Below are 14,936 nucleotides of genomic sequence, written 5' to 3'. Positions count from 1 at the left end.
AATGGGATGAACATGCACAAAACAGCGCACCCTAACGCCTTCACCATCGTTTTGGGAGATTTTAACCAGGCCAGTCTGAAAAAATCACTAAGCAATTACCATCAACAGATCACTTACAATACCAGAGGAAACAACACACTGGACCATTGTTACACCACCATCAAGAATGCCTACCGTGCTATTCGACGCCCTCACTTCGGGAAGTCTGATCACCTAACTGTACTTCTACTCTCTGAGTATAGGCAGAGACTGACGACTGCAACACCAGCAGTGAGGACCAAGAAGGTATGGACAAGGGAAGCACAGGGGCGCCTACAGGACTGCTTTGAATTGGTGGACTGGACTGTATTCAGGGATGCATCTTTGAATCTGGATGAGTATGCTGCAGTTATTACCGACTTCATTAAAACCTGTGTGGATGAGTGTGTGCCTACAAAGACTTACTGTACATTCCCAAACCAAAAGCTGTGGATGAACCAGCAGGTATATCATCTGCTGAAGGCTAGATCTGTGGCATTCAAGTCTGGCAACCCAGGCCTGTACCAGAAAACCAGGTATGATTTGCGGAGGACTATTTCAAGGGTGAAGAGACAATTCTGAAAGAAGTTGGAGGTGATATCAGATGCTCGGCAACTCTGGCGGGGTCTGCAAGATATTATTTCCTACAAAGCAAAAATATAAATGGCAGCAATGCTTCACTATCAGATGAACTCGATGTCTTTCTATACACGCTTTGAAAGGGAGAACACAACTACAGGTGTGAAGATCCCTGCTGCACCTGATAACCCTGTGATCTCCATCTCAGAGGCTGATGTTAGACTGTCTTTAAAGAGAGTGAACCCTCACAAGGCAGAAGGTCCCGATGGATTACCTGGTAAGACTCTGAAAACCTGTGCCAACCAACTAGCGGGAGTATTCAAGGATATTTTCAACCTCTCACTGCTACAGGCAGAAGCTTCCACTTGCTTCAAACAGGCAACAATTATACCAGTGCCGAAGAAGAATAATGTGGGCTGCCTTGATGATTATCGACCGGTAGCACTCACATCGACAGTGATGAAATGCTTTGAGAGGTTGGTCATGACTAGACTGAACTCCTGCCTCACCAAGAACTTGGACCCATTGCAATTTGCCTATCAACGGCAGACGCAATCTCAATGGCTCTCCACATGGCTTTAGACTACCTAGACAACACAAACACCTACATCAGGATGCTGTTCATCGACTATAGCTCAGCATTTAATAGCATCATTCCCACAATCCTGACTGAGAAGTTACAGACCCTGGGCCTCTGTACCTCCCTCTGCAATTGGATCCTCGACTTCCTAACTGGAAGACCACAGTCTGTGCGGATTGGTGATAACATATCTTCCTCACTGACAATCAACACTGGTGCACCTCAGGGATGTGTGCTTAGCCCACTGCTCTACTGTCTATATACACATGACTGTGTGGCTAGGCATAGCTCAAATACCATCTGCAAATTTGCTGATGATACAACCATTGTCGGTAGAATCTCAGGTGGTGATGAGAGGGTGTACAGGAGTGAGATATGTCAACTAGTGGAGTGGTGCCACAGCAACAACCTGGCACTCACCGTCAGTAAGACAATAGAGCTGATTGTGGACTTCAGGATGGGTAAGATGAAGGAACACATACCAATCCTCATAGAGGGATCAGAAATGGAGAGAGTGAGCAGCTTCAAGTTACTGGGTGTCGAGATCTCTGAGAATCTAACCTGGTCCCAACATATCGATGTAGTCATAAAGAAGGCAAGACAGTGGCTATACCTTATTAGGAGTTTGAAGAGATTTGGCATGTCAACAAATACACTCAAAAACTTCTATAGTTGTACCGTGGAGAGCATTCTGACAGGCTGCATCACTGGTATGGAGGGGCTACTGCACAGGATCGAAAGAAGCTGCAGAAGGTTTTAACTCTAGTCAGCTCCATCTTGGGCACTAGCTTACAAAGTACCCAGGACATCTTCAGGGAGCGGTGTCTGAGAAAGGCAGCGTCCATTATTAAGGACCTCTGGCACCTAAGGCATGCCCTTTTCTCACTGTTACCATCAGGTAGGAGGTACAGAAGCCTGAAGGCACACACTCAGTGATTCAGGAACAGCTTCTTCCCCTCTGCCATCTGATTCCTAAATGGACATTGAAGCTTTGGACACTACCTCACTTATTTTTAAATATACAGAATTTCTGTTTTTGCACGTTTTTAAAATCTATTCAATATACATAATTGATTTAATTGTTTATTTATTATTATGTTTTATTTTATTTACTATTTTTATTATTTTTTCTCTCTGCTCGGTATGTATTGCATTGAACTGCTGCTGCTAAGTTAACAAATTTCACATCTTATGCTGATAATAAACCTGATTCTGATTCTGAACAGGGCTTCTGAGTAGTACTAGGTTCCCACTGCAGTTGATTCTTTTACCCCCAGGGGCAATACAACTGACAATAACCTCACACTTGCAGCCATTACTTTGAGAATTATAAACCACACAAACGGTATGGCCCAGAGGGCTATTTGGTCCGTTGAGATTATGCCGACTTCCTCATTGAGGAACCCCATTGTCACATTCCCTCCACTCTTCTCCTATGATCCCAAGTGCTCTTCGAATTCCCTTTTGAAAGCCCGGATTACTTCCACCACTACTACAGGTGGTGGGTTCCAGACAAGAACTACTTTCAGCGTGTCCTTCAAGATGCCTATCTATTTTCAAGGATCAGCAGAAAAGCCCTAATTGTCCTTCGGAGAGACTGCCTCATCCATGTGTTCTGCACCAAAATAATCAGGGCACTGTGTTCCTGCAAACTCTTCAAAATTGCACTATTTGGTCTACATTTGCCTGGAAATTGGATTATGCTGTATGTCACGATATGCCACATTATCCAAAGTTAGTTTTTTACTGGAACTGTGCATAATAAGTCATCATTTATCTTCTGTCTGGGTGACAGTGTGCTGTTGTGGAACTGGACCCAGAGAATGGATAGTTTCCGTTACAATCTGCAGTTACCCTCCTGACCTTTTCCCAGCCCCAGACTTGTATCTAATGACATCTATCACCACACGAAACACATAGTAGTCCATTCCTACATACACTGGAGCCCAAGGCTCCAGACAAAATCACCGTGGAATAATCATAGGAAAACTAGGAGCACAGCTGGTTAACATGAGAACCTGCTAACTTCAAAGGAGGCCAGCTTCAGAAAATTCCCCATCTCCACTATTGGAGAACATTTGTTAACTGTTACTCTGCGCATTCACTGTGAGGCTCAGTGATAACAGTACTGATTGCCGGGAGCGTCAGGAGAGGTACCACAGACAACTCAAAAGGGTCAGAGATGACAGCACAGGAGACACAGAAATGTCCATCAGTGAAGACCCTGTGCACAGAGAGTCTTTCAAGACACCAGATGGTAGCTTCTAAGGCAGTAATAAGTAAAAAACGGTGTCAGTCTGTTAGACGACCTTTTCCTGTCTGCATTATACTCCTTCTGAAGCTGAAGACAACATTAACTCTCAGCTTCCTGGCTACTGGATTATCCAAAGTGACTACTACACCTCTGTCAAATTTCTTTCTTTGTTTTAGAAAAGTAACCAAAGCCAGGTACTCCTGGAGAAATAACTGCTTGATTTCAGGGAAGTGAAGGTTCTAGACTGGGGTCTGGCCTACCTCAACCGTCTTTAGGAAGCTCAGCTTGGCAAAAAAGAAGAGGTCCCCGGCATAGGAAGTGAATATCTACCTCATTCGTAACTCATTGATAAGGCCAGTGATGTTGTGGGGATGGAACTGGACTCTCTGACGGTGGTGTCTGAAAAGAGGACGCTGTCCAAGTTGCATGCCATCTTGGACAATGTCTCCCATCCACTACATAATGTACTGGTTGGGCACAGGAGTACATTCAGCCAGAGACTCATTCCTCCGAGATGCAACACTGAGCGTCATAGGAAGTCATTCCTGCCTGTGGCTATCAAACTTTACAACTCCTCCCTTGGAGGGTCAGACACCCTGAGCCAATAGGCTGGTCCTGGACTTATTTCCATCTGGCATAATTTACATATTATTATTTAATTATTTATTTTATATTGCTATGTTTGTACTCTATTCTTGTCTGGTGCAACTGTAACGGGACCCAATTTCCCTCAGGATCAATAAAGTATGTGTATCTATCTATCTATCTACTTCTTTCAGTTCCTGCTGTTGTCCATTATGATCTACAAAGTTGTTTGCAAAGATCTGCCCCAGCCTAATTAGAGGGGCAGACTGGGATAAATAGGGGTGGGTCACATCATGCATGAGTTGCCAGTGGTATCAGAATAATGATCAATGTTCATAAGCTACAGACCATGCCACCTCTCCAGGCACCAACCAGCTGGTCAATTGCGCATTAATCATTTCAACCTTCAGAGAAGGACTGGTCCTGACAGAGAGGCCCCAAATCACAGATGCCTGGTCTCTAGGGTTGTCACTCCTCTTCATCCTGTGCTATCTGAGTAAGATTCTTCTCCAGATGAAGAGGTGTGAGAGTGGAGGTACTTTTGTCTTCCTTCAAAAGAAGAGACATGTTCATTGATGCCATATTGCTGCTTGATTAGTCAAACACTTGCTCATCAATTGCATCTGCCCACTTCTTGTAAGGTTACCAAATTGCTTGAGCAGAGATTCTCTCTGAAGGAAGCAATTTGAGTCACTTCCGCCTGCCAGGATATTCTTGTAGCTACCTGACTGCATTGCCATCTCCCGTCCTGAAGGACAGAACTTCTGTACTGGCATGTAGCTTACTGTAAGTACGTTAATGCCCTTGATTAGGTCTACCAGCTGCAGCCCCTCACACCTCCATTGCAGTGATATTGTGCCGCTGGCGAAGCCCTGGTGGGAATGCAGTCCAGCAAAGTGCCAGCAGCTACACTGGGCTTGTTGTGCTGCCATTAGGATCTGCAAGCTGCATTGCAGCATTTATCTTGAAATGTGTGTCACATTACCACAACGTCACACTTTTTTTGGAACAATTTCCCCATTTTTGGGTAACCCAATGCAGAGTTAATCTTTCTATGGAGGTGTACCATTTCATACTTCTCCATACATTGGATTTAGCCTCCCATTCTGCTGGCTTACCAATGCACTCTTACAGCTTCTTCACGGTTTATATCATGTTTCCAAACTTTATGAACAAACAGATTTGAAAATTTTATTCTGAACTTCATTGTTTAGACCACTAATATTTATATCCCCAAAGTCTCAAAAACACCTAAAAAACTTAGCATTTGTAACGAAATCAATAGTAGTGACTAACAGTGTGGTAGTATGATAAAGGTAATAAATTTTTAACAAGGCATTCATTTTCCTGGGGCTCCAGGATAAGCAAAAACATCACAACTCACATCAGACCCTACTTGCCCGTTACCACAATGCAAAGTGACCGATATTGTCTGCCAACTGAGCAATATCTTTGTTTTAAAATTTCACAATCAGTCACATTTAAATGCCTAGAGCATTTTTTAAAGAAGCAGTACTGAGATTTGAAACACACAATTGAATTTATGGATGAAACAAATTTTCTGAAGGTACTGTACGTTAACATAACACCTTAATGCAATAAAACATCTCAAAGGACTTTATTAGTGTGCCTTGATACATTAACAATTTGAAACATTGTTCTACCTTGGGAGTAGAACTTTAACATCGCTATAAACTGTTCAGAACTAAAGACTAAATTGTTGAACACCTCATATTACTTTCATAGTAGATTTGATAGCACAAACTGCATTTATCAGCGGCATCTCAGCCTTATACACTATGATGTATATTGGTGATAATCTGACTATCATTACTATAGCTGTCTGCAGTAGTTTTGTATTCTGGACTTCTCTATGAAAATGAGAAGTACACTCAAGGTTCTAGATCTTTAACACACCACGCTCTCCTAAAATCTTCTTCAAAAGTAGCCAGAAGCTCTGATTTCTGTAAGGTAGCAATCCAATTCATCATCCCAGCAGAGACAGCTGTTGGATTGTTTTGCATGCTTTAGATACGTTCTATTTCCCGAACCCAAGTAGAGCCATAGAGTCATACAGCAAGGAAAAGTGCTTTGGTCCAATTGATCCATACCCACCCAGATTCCCATCGAAGCTAGGAGTGTCGACAAAAATCGAAACTAGTGTAATTACTTTTAACATACAATTTATCCCACCCTCAGTCGAAATGGCGATATCGTACATATAAGAAAAAGCCCCACCTCAAAATGTAATAACGTACAACGTAGCATGTAACATACACGGTGAACTTAACCTTTAGCAGTCTGAGTGAATTCTCTCTAATGAAATTAAGGAGCCCCTACAGCCGAAACCCCCCCAAGAATTCACAATGTCAAATGAGCAGGGGCCCGCAAAAGCCAGCCAAACCTACTCCTGCCTTCACGGGGCAGGTGCCGGGGAGGAAGAACAGTCGATGTCAGAAGGTCTAGAGGTGGGCGGCTGGCCGCTCCGCAGGGGCTGTGCCATTTCCACTGGAGAGTCCAGGTCCAAATGGGCAGGCTTGAGACGATCCACAGAAACACTGTCCGGGATATCTCCAAAGTCCAGCGTAAAAAACTTATCCCCCACTTCCAACAGGCCAAACATGACCCACGGCAGTCTGTCCACCCAACAATCGTCAATGAGGTATACACGGAGAGCGGCTTTCATTGAATGGTGGAACTGCTCGAACAGACCGCTGGCCTGAGGGTGATGAGCTGTGGTCTGGTTCAGTTTGACCCCCCCAGATCATGGGCAACTGCACACCAAAGCTTGGACATAAGCTGCGTCCTTCGGTCTGAAGTGGTATCTGACGGGATGCCGAACTAAGCAATCAATGACCCAACGAATGCTCGCACCACCTCCGCAGCTGAAATGGATGACAGCGGCACTGCCTCTGGCCAGCCTGCGGTCCTATCAATGATGGTGAGGAGGTGAGTAAACCCACAGGACAGGGGCAACAGGCCAACAAAACCCACAATCACGTGGTCGAAATGCCACTTGACAGCAAAAGGAGCCAAAGGAGCCTTGGCGTTTCAAAGCACCTTTGCAAGTTGATACGCCAAACAAGCACTAGCCCAGTCCCTGACATCCTTCTTAAGCTCGTGCCACACAAACCTTTCCGTCACCAGTTTCTGCGATGCCCTATGACTGCATCGAAGACGTGCCCCCACCAGCTCACTGGCACAACCAGCCTGGGTCGCCCCGTTGACACATCACACAGAAGTGAAACACCACTGTCGTTGAAAGCAATGTCCACCAGTTTCAACCCTGTGTCCACGGAACGCAGCGCCTGCTCGCTCGGGTCCGAAACCTGGTCTGCCGCCATCTGAGCGTAGTCCACGCCCAAATGGACAGCACCAGTGAAGGACCAGGAAAGGCAGTCAGCCACAAGGTTGTGCATCCCTGTGACATGCTGGATGTCCGTGGTGAACTCTGAAATAAAAGGAAGACGGTGCTGCTGTTGAGCAGACCAAGGTTCAGAGTCCTTAGCCATGGTGAATGTTAGAGGCTTAAGATCCACAAAAGTTGTTAATGAACGGCGCTCTAGGAGAAAACGAAAATGTCGCACTGCCAAGCTTATGGTTGAACGTGCAGTACTTGCACTCACAGGGACGAAACTGAAGGCTAAAAAAGGAGAGAGGCTGCCAAATGCCATCGACCAACTGCTTATGCAATGCGCCGACCATGCAATCCGACAGGTCCGTGGTGAGAGCGATCGGTGTGTCTGGAGGAGATGTGCCAGCAGCATTGTGTTAGATAATGCCTGTTTAGTGTCCATGAATGTCTTGGACCTCTCCTCTGCCCAGTCCATGACGTGCTTGGCAGCTTTGCCCTTAAGGGCCTCATAGAGGGGGTGCATGAGCTGATCCACTTTGGGGACAAAACTGTGTTAAAAGTTCACCATGCCCAAAAGCTCCTGCAGGGCCATAACGGTGACTGGCTGAGGGAAGCACTTAAAGGCCTCAACTTGAGCTGGCAGGCAGGGAACTGCCCCTGCTGCATCGACATGGTGTCTGAGGAAATTGACCACGGTCAGTCCAAACTGGCACTTTGCCGGGTTGATGATAATTCTGTGCTGACTAAGGCATTCAAAAAGGATTATCAAGTGTAAGAGACCTTTGTCCCTCGAAGAGCTGTCTACCATAATGTCATCAAGGTAAACAAACGGGAAAGGCAAATCCTTGAGAACACTGTCCATGAGGTGCTGAAAGGTCTGGGCCACATTCTTCGGCACAAATGGCATTCGAAGGAACTCAAACAAACCAAACGGTGTAATAACAGTGGTCTTAGGAATGTCACTTGGGTGGACAGGGACCTGGTGATAACCGTGAATGAGGTCCACCTTCGAGAAAATAATATTCCCTGCCAGGTGGGCAGAGAAGTCCTGGATGCGTGGGATTGTGATCGGTCAGGGGTCATGGCGTCAATGAGGCAGCAGTAATCGCCACATGGACGCCACCCACCCCCTGGTTTTTGCACAATGCAGAGAGAGGAAGCCCATGGACTACTGGACCACCTGACGATGCCAAGGTGAGAGGAACCTCATGGTGAGAGGAAGCTCAAGGCGATGCCAAGGAGAGAGGGAGCCCATGGACTACTGGACCACCTGACGATGCCAAGGCACTCCATTGTGTCAAACTCAGCCTTGGCGGCAGCTGGCTTCTCCAGGTCGAGGCACCTGGTGTGGGCATGAACAAGCAGGCCAGTGGTGAGGATATGGTGCTTCACCTCATGTTTAGCGGTGGAGGAGGAGAAGGTGGCCTCGGTCAGGTCGGGGAACTTAACAAGGAGGTGGAGGAAGTCGTCGGAGGCGGAAAGGGCGCTGGAGAATTTCGAAGTTCTGGTGCCGCTGAGTGTCCTGGAAATGGAGTAGAAGGTCTCTGCGTTGACAAGGCGCCAGTTCTGGACATCAACTAGAAGGCTGTTGGCACAGAGGAAGTCGGCCCTCAGCAGGGGTGTAGATAATGCCGCCAAATCAAAATTCCAGTGGAACTTCTGCCCTCCGAAGCACAATGCCATCTCACACTTACCAGAAGTCCAGGTAGTGCTGCCACTTGCAACCTCAAGAGACGGTCCATATTCCCCAGTTCGTATGTCCAATTTAGACGTGCGCAGGATGCTCACCTGAGTGCCCATGTCACAGAGGAAACTGAGTCTGAAACAAACAACAAACTGCCTGACCTGCCGATGCCCATAGCAGCTAACAGGCACCGGCTGTTCTGTTTCCTGACTTCTTGAAGCTGCAGGATGGGCAGCAATTCTTAGCTCTCAGCCCAAACCTCGCGTGGTAGAAACACAAGGTGTTAGAGCATCATTGAGCTGCAGCGATTGCTGTCCAGCCGCACGATCGCACAGGCCTTCTTGGTGATGGAAAACACCTTGTCAGCCTCTTCAGTAGAGCCCAGAGGTCTTTGAGGGGAGAGCCAGCCAGAACCAACTGCACCTCACCTGGCAGTCGTTGCAGGAAAAGCTCTCTGAAGATGAAACATGGCTGATGTCCACCAAGGAGGGACAACATGTGGTCCATCAACTGCGACAGCTTGGAGTAGCCTAAGCCGGGCAGTGAGAGGAGTCGATGGGCGCGTTCAGACTCAGAAAGTTTGAAAGTCTCTAGAAGGAGTTGCTTAAGAGTCTCATACCTGCCAACTTCCAGGGCGTGCTGAAGGGTGCTCATCGCCGAAGGGCTGAATAACGCAGTGACAACGTAAAATACTCTGTGTCGTTTTGCGAGATTCTCCGCACTGCGAACTGGGCCTCTGTTTGAGCAAATCCAAACGGCGGCGTGTTCCTGCCAGAATTCTGGGAGCTTGAGAGCAAAAGTATTTGCAGTCATTACCGTAAAGTGAGCAGAATCACTCCAGAATCATCCAGAGAAGCGTCGGGGTCACCAATGAGGCAGCGTCAACGGAAATCGACATGCATGTAATTACTTCTAATGTACACTTTATTACCAAAGCAAACAAATATAAGGAAAAAAAACACCTCCAAAATGTAATAATGTACAATGTTACACGAAACACACACGGTGCACTTAACCCTTAACAGTCTGGGTGAATTCTGCCTAATGAAATTAAGGAGACCCTACTCTTGTCCCATTTGCCTGCACTTGGCCCATATCCCTCAAAACCTATGCTATCCATTGTATCTGTACAAGTGCCTTTAAAATGTTTTCAATGTATCTGCCTCAACCATTTTTTCTGGCAGATCATTCCATTTTTGACCTCCCCATGAGTGAAAATGTTGCCCCTCAGATTCCACTTAAATCTCTCCTCTCCCACTTTAAACCTATGTGCTCTAATGCATGATTCCACAACTCTGGAAAAAAGACTATGCATAATCAACCCTAATGATCCACCTTAATGTCTTTAAACACTTCTATAAGATCACACCTAACTTTCCTGCACTTCAATGAAAAAAGCCCATATCTACTCAACCTCTCCATAACTAAGTCCCTTGATTCCCGGCAACATCTTTGTAAATCTCCTCTGCAGTCTTTTCAGCTGATGGCATCTTTGTTATACAGGGTGGCCAAAAATGAGCACAACAGTTCAAATCCAAATGCAGCCTCATCAGCATCTTGTGCAAGTGCAACACAAAATCCAACTTCTATACTTAGTGCCCTGCCTGAAGAAGGCCAGCATGACAAAAGACCTTTTCACTACGTCTAACTGTGATGTCACTTTAAGGGAACCGTGCACTTGTACTCCCAGGTCCTTCAGCAACAATATTCATATCGAACCATTTATTTCAGTATCTTTGCCACACATTGAAGAGATATTAAGAATCTAACAAATAATTGAAGGCTACCATTGACTTCCAGACATTGGAGATGGCAGTGATGTTGCTCCATCAGCTGCTGAAGGATAACAGAAACTGAAGGCTTGATAGAGTCAGCCATAAAGACAGAGACAGGGAAAAAGATTAACAAGAGTCTTCTAACACCACAAAGTTTATCCAAGTTTTTTTTGTGTTTGTTGGTTCATTTAGATTGAAACTCCACTGAAAAGATTGTTCCAGAACTCAGTCCATGCATTGAAAAATCATGTTTGTAATTATCAAGCCTTTTCCATTTAAATAACTCCTATTAATTGCAATCTCTTTAGTCGTGAATTCATATTTCACAAAAAATGTTCAAGAAGGCCTTGAACTTTGCCTTTGTAATTGGAGGATTCAGTGAAGATGAAGGTACAATTCTAAGGCAGGTCTCCATAAATAAAGAGGAGGTACTTGATGTCTTAGCAAGCGTAAAGGTGGATTAATCTCCAGGAACAGGTGAGATTCATCTCAGTCTGCTGCAGGAGAAAAGGGAAGAGATAGCTGAGGCTCCGGCTGAGATTTTGAAATCTTCATTGGCCACAAGAGAGTGAATAGATGACTGGATGACAGCACATACAATTCCCCCTGTTCAAAAAAGGCTGCAGGGAAAAGCCTTCCTATTTATAAAACTAACATCAAAAGTAGGAAAGTCATTAGAAAAAATTCTGAAAGACAGGGTTAATGATCAGGAGGAAAGGTAGGGACTAGTTTGAGAAAGCTAATGAAATCTTGGCTGACAAACTTGATTTTTTGGAGAGGAAGCAAACTTTATTAACAGAAGCAGGCAGAAGATGTGGCTTACTTGGATAATTCCCATATGTGTGACTGGTCCAAAAGGTTAGGGGCATGGGATCAAGGGAAAGATGATAAATTGGCTCTGACACTGAGTTGGAAACAGGTGACAGAGGTGATATTAGATGGCTGATTTGGTGATTGGATTTCCAAAAAATGATTCAGGTAAGGTTTATTCCTTCCAAGATCACTCAGTGGGCTTGAGCCCCTCTGGGCTTGCTTTCCTGTTAATCGCCCACATTGTCAAATGTGTGCTGCATGGCAACCAATGTTACTGTTGCACATAAAATACCTTTTATACACTGACACAATGTTCACACAGAAGGATGGAATTTGAAAACACATTTTGTTGAACATACCACGAAACCTGATCATCATCAACAATTGTTTGCACTTCAGTTCAATAACCAGCACGTAACAGCACACTCGATGGAATTGATTTTCTAGACCAATGTGTCACAATGAGTTATGTGCCTCATACATTCCATGTCATATCTTTGATCTTGACTGTGCAATTGTGGACCGAGATCATGTGACCAGGTGTCTTCCCCACAGGAAGGGAAGGTGAAATCGGGTCAGATCCTTTATCTGCCTTCTAAACAAGAAACGTCACTGGACATTTATGCAGTCGGTCATTGAGTCATCTGCTGATCAGGTGAGGAGAAGAAAATAGAATCATTTAGTGGGAACTACACATTAACTGGCCACTTACAGAGGAAGTCACAGAACATGTGGGGTATATTGAGGATGGTTCACATTGAAGTTCTGCCACAATCATTTTGGACTCAGAAATGCTATTAGTCACAAAATAACTTGTGTATTGTTTGTTGGTTGGGCAGTATTGGTATCAAGTTGAATCCGTGTGGACATAAATATTTGTTATTCAAGTAATATAGGGAGGTGTGTTACCATGACACTTGATGCTGTCTGCAGCGCTTATTTTACACCAGCATTGCCAGATTACAGCTAATGCCATCTGTATGAGGGGCCATTGAAAGTGAATAGTCAATAACCTGTGGGTTTTAAATGCTCTTCAGGATGTTGGCTTGAAGAGAGTTTTTTCAGGCTTCTCCAAGTGTGTAAAGTTAGCAGGTTAAGAAATACATGCTGACTTCACCTTCAGAACAGGAGTGCTCCATTCTTCTCAAGGTGCAGTGTGACGGGAGAATGTGCAGAGGGCACAGAGGGCTGGAAGTGAGAGGAAAGGCAGGGAGGTGAAGGGTGTTCGGTAACAAGGGCCAGGATGTACCAGGAGGAAAGACTCCTCGGTAAGTCGCAGTGAGGAACAAGGTCTAGGACTCAATATAAAAGTTGTGAGGTACTCAAGCTTGAAATCATTTGGTTTTCAATTCTCAAAGAAGGAGATGCTTACTGAAAAGCAAAAAGAATGTAGGGGAGTGTGATACGAGGTGAGATACAGAGGTCTTTCTGAAATTCAGCTGCTTCCCATCTGGAACCAGGCTAAATTCACTAGCCACCTTTTTCCAAGATGGGAAAATTGGAAGCAGAAGTCTCCAGCCATGATACGTTGAGGGTGCCATCTGATGTATAAATGTTCCAGAGTGTGAATCACACTCCATTTTTATCTGCTAATCCCTACCTGCTTCCTCTCCCTCAGTTACATTGTGGGATTGTAAAAAATGGCCCCATATTCCGAGTGGAAAGACCGAAAATGGCAGAAGAATCACGGAAGAATTTTTTGGATGCAGTTACAATATCTGGAAATTCCAATAAGACTACACTGCTAGATCAAGTTCGCTGATGACATAGCAGTGGTTGGTCTTGTCAACAACAACGACAAGTCAGAGTACAGAGAGGAGGAAGGGCAGTTGGAAGAATGGTGTGAGAACAACAACTTAAGTCTCAATGTGGACAAGATCAAAAAGATGATGGTGGACTTTAGGAAGGTGCAGTTAACCACTCCTCACTGCACATACATGGCTCCTCCGTGGAGAGAGTTAGGAGCACAAATTTCTGGGAGTGCAGCGAAACGACTGTCTCACCTGGCCCTTCAACACCACCTGTTTGGTCAAGAAACCAAGAAACTACAGCAGTATTTCCACTTCCTGAGGGGATTGAGGTGAGTGAGGCTTCCCCACACCCCCCCAGTCTAAAAAATTTTTACAGGAACACCATTGAGAGTGTCCTGTCCAGCAGCATCACCATCTTGTACGGGAATTGCAAGGCATCTGAACACAAGTCCTTACAAAGGATTGTGAGGACTATTGAGAGGATCGTCGAGGTCTCTCTTCCACCCATTAGAGATATTTAGTAGGAGTGCTGCATACCCATCCGTCCAACAATCTCTTTGACCACCCCCTCCCGCCACTACACCGTCAAGTGTGAGGCACCGTAAGGTTAGGACAAGAACTGGCAGGATGAGAAACGGGTTCTTTCTCCCAGGACATAAGACTATTGAATTCTCTGCCACCACCCAGCTCTCATCACACAGGAAGTGCTCATAGACCATAAGACCATAAGACATAGGAACAGAATTAAGCCGGTTTTAACCCATCGAGTCTGCTCCGCAATTCAATCATTTGGATTTCAATTCTCAAAGAAGGAGATGGCTGATCCTTTCTTTTTCCTTCCTGAGCCACACTCCCCAGCCTTCTCCCAGTAACCTTTGATGCTATGGCCAATCAAGAACCTATCAATCTTTGCTTTAAATATACCCAACACCTGGTCTCCACAGCTGCTGTGTAACAAAATCCACAAATTCACTCTCCTCTGGGTAAAGAAATTTCTCCATATCTCTGTTTTAAATGGATGCTCCCCTATCCTGAGGTTGTACCCTCTTGTCCTAGACTCCCCCACTATGGGAAACACCCATTCCACATCTAGTCTGTCTAGGCCTTTCAACATTCAAAAGGTTTCAATGAGATCCCACTTCATCCTTCTCAATTCCAGCGAGTACAGACCCAGAGCCATCAAACATTCTTCATATGGTAACTCTTACATTCCTGGAATTATCCTTGTGAACATTCTCTGGGCCCTCTCCAATGCCAGCACATCTTTTCTAAGATGAGGGGCCCAAAACTGTCCACAATACTCAAGGTGAGGCCTCATCAACATCTTATAAAGTCTCAGCATCTCATCTCTGCTCTTGTATCCTAGACCTCTTGAAATGAATGATAACATTGCACTTGCCTTCCTCACCACTGACTCAACCTGCAATTTGATCTTTAGGATATTCTGCACAAGGACTCTTAAGACTCTCTGCATTTCAGATTTTTAGATTTTCTCCCCGTTTAGAAAATAGCCTGCACTATTATTTCTTCTACCGAAGTGCA

At 45.1% G+C, this 14,936-nt stretch overlaps 1 long non-coding RNA gene across 1 annotated transcript in view; it reads left to right on the top strand.

The window, feature by feature from the left end:
• The window catches only part of LOC134350131 (uncharacterized), a 58,704-nt gene extending 45,379 nt beyond the window's left edge, over positions 1-13,325 (top strand). The window contains exon 3 of the long non-coding RNA XR_010018827.1: positions 13,262-13,325. This is a non-coding gene — a long non-coding RNA (uncharacterized LOC134350131). The remainder of the gene's footprint in view (positions 1-13,261) is intronic.
• Positions 13,326-14,936: the final 1,611 nt, after the last annotated feature.

The sequence above is a fragment of the Mobula hypostoma genome, chromosome 8 (assembly GCF_963921235.1).
Source record: "Mobula hypostoma chromosome 8, sMobHyp1.1, whole genome shotgun sequence".
Lineage (NCBI taxonomy): Eukaryota > Metazoa > Chordata > Chondrichthyes > Myliobatiformes > Myliobatidae > Mobula > Mobula hypostoma.
This window is presented reverse-complemented; position numbering and strand designations above follow the sequence as displayed.